This window comes from Trachymyrmex septentrionalis, unplaced genomic scaffold, assembly GCF_001594115.1.
Source record: "Trachymyrmex septentrionalis isolate Tsep2-gDNA-1 unplaced genomic scaffold, Tsep1.0 scaffold19, whole genome shotgun sequence".
NCBI classification, from domain to species: domain Eukaryota; kingdom Metazoa; phylum Arthropoda; class Insecta; order Hymenoptera; family Formicidae; genus Trachymyrmex; species Trachymyrmex septentrionalis.
The window spans coordinates 4,385,107-4,389,671 of NW_017305071.1; positions in this window are offsets into that span (position 1 = coordinate 4,385,107).

The window sequence follows — 4,565 nt, forward strand, 5'->3', positions numbered from 1 at the left end:
TTCGACAGTTGGAACGAGATGCAATTTGATCGAAAATATCGTGATTGAAAATATCCTGAGATTCGTAGAGATAAAAAGTCGACTGACATGATTGATACCTCAGATTCAACAATGTCGAGTGATGCCTAAACCGCCCTTATTCCCATCCAATACCAATTAAACGCCCAAATTAACAGTCCAATTAAACGCGTCGCTATTTAAATACTTGTTGATTTTTAGCTAACACGAACGTTTTAGAGAAGTCCCAAAAGCGTCGCAATTTCTTTTTGGAAAAACATTGTGATCTTGGTATTTTTCGGGGATTGATGGTATCATGAAGCAACATAAGAATGTACAACATAAAGGTACACAATAACGAGCCTGCGAATAGATAACTGTTAGACATATACACACACACGCGCGCGCGCGCACGCGCACACACACACACACACACACACACACACATATGTAAATAAATTTCATCGTATGACGAGAACTAAATATTTTAGAGTGAAGCCTGTTTACAACGTTCGTTTCTGCGGTCTTCGATATATATTTATACAGGCACACATTACCGATGTGAAATACACCATACCTCATGAGCTTAATACCGCTGAGATAATTGTGCGCTTGTTAGTGGATAGAATCGTTGATCAACGTTACATTAAGATCGGGGGTGGCGGACATTTAAATTTATTTTCATAGATAACATTTGTTATAGATTACTCCACTGGTGAACGTTTACTTCAGACATTGAATCAATAAGCAAGAAAAGGTACTATTTATAGTCATAAAAAAAATTCGTAATATCTTACGAAATTATAAATTAAGTTGTTGTGTGTAAATTAGTCATTAGTTTTTAAATTATTGTTTTTTTGAATTATTAAGTATAATTTAGATAATTTTTTATAAGTTTATATTTTAACAAAGATTTTTTTTTAATTACATATTCCAATTTTAACTATGACAAAGAAATGTATAGAAAATCTAAAATAAGAAAAGTACATGTATGTAAGAAAACTATATGTATGAACATGAGTTTTGGAATCATTATTTTTTTAAACTATTGTGGACGCATTTTTTAAATAAAAATTTTTAAAGGCCGTAGTGTCTGTACTATGTGTGTTTATTGATTCAATTGAACTTATATTCGCACTTCGGAAGAGGTTCACCACTCCTGTTACTATTTACAAGGGAACATCCTCGAAGCTAGGCAATATCTTGTCAACGAACCAGCGCGCGTGCGAAATAAGTCTCCGTGAGCAATCAAAAAAACGACTTGTGAATTTCTAAAAATTTTCCCCGATACGAAGAAGAATCAACCGGGGAAGCCGCGATCTATTTTAAAAGCTATTTTCTCAAGGTTTTTGTACGGACTATTGGCGCGACATGCCATTTAATCGATTTAATACGATCTAAAGGTACAACTCCCACGGGCGCTTGCGGGTGAGAAGTCCCCTGGGTTCGTTCTGAAGGAGATTATGACAAGAGTATCGTCATATTTCACGCGGAATCGAGGATTGAAAAGTTCTCTGAATATCCATAACAAAAAGCTGGGTGAATAACAGGTTAAAGAATGAGAAAAACAAAGAGAATATTTTCTTAATTTTGAAATAATGCATATTTTTCCTTCTATTTATCTCTAGGAAAACTTTACCGTTGTGACATGTAAATGAGAAACTGTTTGATGAAAAAACTATATAAATTGTAAGCGGGCAAACTTGATAAATAAAATTTATAATTTATACACATCAATTATTCAATATTATTATTTTTATCACATTTTTATTATCTCAAATAGCTCTAACGATTAGCCCAGTTGCTTAAAGTCTTATCTTGTTTGACTCAGGTAATCAAGTGTAAATAAGTGAGATTTTTTTCGGACGTTACGGAGTGAGTTTTATTCGCAAAATTCGCCATAATCGCAACGTGTGCGGGATACATATGTATGTTTACAAATACGAAGAAAAGAAAGAAGACACAAACGGACTGCGGTATTCTGTACGAAAAGCGAACTCTCCAATGATGTAATATTGTTATTGCTTTACTTTTCGAAACATGTTTTTCTGGTAGATGTGAGAGGTATTGACGAGAGAATATTTGATGATAGACCAAAGATAAAGGGCGAACGATTCATGAGAGGTAATTTTTGGATATTTTCTTACATGATTAGGGCGTTTGTTGCAAGCGAGTTATAAAACCTACGTTCATGCAATCGCGATTCAAATCGAAGCCAACGTGATGAAACACAAAAATGGCGAGGCTCATTGTTGAACATTTTGTACAATTTTATTTTTTGAAGTTATCAGATCGACTGATATAAAAACTCTCCTATTGACATGCATAGTATAACATCTATTTTTTTTTACTGAGCAATACATTGTAAACTCAGCCTTGTTATGTTTGTGCAATATCCATTGATTTCGACAGAGTATACAGTTCAGTTGACTTTTACTTTATTTACGACAGAGTGCACAATTTAATTGACTTTTATTTTATTTACTTATTTTATAATATACATTTATATTAATACAATATTATATTATATTTGTAAAATTTATGTGATTGTAGGTACTGTATTTGGCTATTAAAAGTATTGCGTGAGCGTGGGATTGTGTACATTTATTAAAATGGAGCAGCGAATACTCCAGTTTGTGGGTTTACTCGTCGTAAGAACGATCAAGTTTAAAAGAGACGGCTATCAGTGTAAGAATAGATTTTAAGATTGGCGTATCGAACGGGAAGCTTGCGATTGTAAGATGATTTTGTATTCGTCGTGATAACTGAATTTTGCATTTACGAAGTATAGTAATTAATTAACTAGACTCGTTAAAAAGAAAACAAAAGGAAATGCGCTGTAACGCGAGTTTCTCTTACAATTGCAAAGCGAACGAAGACGAGGCATTGTGTAAATCACTCGTTTTGATTATGCAATGGCTCGCCGTTTGTAATCGATGGTTTAAATTATTAAGATTCTGTGTATAAGAAGAGGAGATTTCTGTATAAGGACGGGAGAGATCCGCTAATTTCATACGGTGAGGATTGGTATACAATCGTGTAAATATATACACACGTCGCAAAAGGTGTTGCGTTAATGTTGTGTGCATTCGCTTTCCTTCATTTACGTAACCGATTCCTTCCTGCGGAAAAAGGAGATAAAACTCGAGTTTCATTACCAAAAAGAGGAACGAAAGTTAAGAATTCTTAGAAGTAACGCTTTTGAAATCAACCAGTATATCAGCTAATAAAATATTTATTATTTGAAGATTTATTATTGTGTTTTGCAGTGAGAGAAAAGTTTTTGAAATATTTGTTTAATTAATTGCATGTATTGCAACTGTAAAATAATTATGATTAGGAACTCTTGTTTTATAATTATTACTGGTATAATAATAATAATAATAAGCATATTTATATAGTTCTATGTGCCAAAAAATATATAATTGGCACCGAAAATTATTATAAATTATAATTATTTTATAAATATTATTACTAATATTATTACAATAATAAAAATAGAGAGACTCCTCGTAATTATTTTACTGTGTAATTAAAAACCTAATTGAATACCGAACATTTTTCTCTCAGTATATATCTGTATCTTACTTATTTTCACGTAGAAGTATTTGACTAAAAAAAAAAAAAACTACAAATGTTACATTTTATCGATACAGTTTTGCTGTAAAAAAACCGATATTTCGCTATTGTAAGAAAGAAAAATTTATACAAACCCGCATATAATTTTATTAACGTTACGATCGAAAATGAAAAGAGTCAGGAGAAAAAATCGATTTCCTATACTTAAATAAACTCACTAAAAAAAAAAAGATCATTATTTAAATTAACATTTTATATTTTTTACTTTTAAAACCGCAAAAGCATAGAGAGAGAGAGAAGAAGCGATGAGAAACTATACAGTTCGAAGAGAAAGAGAAAGAGAGAGAGAAAGAGAGAAGATTAAAAACATCGCGCGCGCGCTTGCGCATGCGCGGTAAGCCGGCGCGCCAGTCACGTGACCGCCTTTGTGCCCGGCGCTGCTGCGGCGGGTCGCGGTGGTGTACGGTGAGCAGGGTCTAGCGCGGCCTGGTGACATCAGTGGCCAGCAAGCTTTGACTGCGGGTAGACGTGTGTATCGTCGGCGGAGCGCGGCTCGATCTCCCGTCGCGGCTACGCGAGAGACTCTCTCCTTTTTTTCCCCCCTTCCCCCTCTGTCTCTGCTGTGCGCGCGTGTGTGTGCCTCTCTCTCTCTCTCTCTCCCTCCCTCTCTCTCTCTCTCTCTCTCTCTCTCTCTCTCTCTCTCTTTTATCCATCTGTCGCTATCTGTCACCCCCGTCTCCGCGGCGTGTGTCGTCGCGCGCGCGTGTCGTCGGTTTGGTACGAGAGAGAAACATTTCTCCCCTTTCGTGTGTGGCTCTCCGCGGTTGGTGCTTTGGTGCTGCGCTTTCTGTCCCGCGTGTGCTCCGCGAGAGGCTCCGCTCCGAGAGGAGGTAATTTACCACGCACAGTGGCAAAGTGATATAGTAGTTACGGCGGTGGCGACGGCGGCAGCGGTTCTCGCGGGGGGGGGGGGGGGGGGGGGGGGGGGG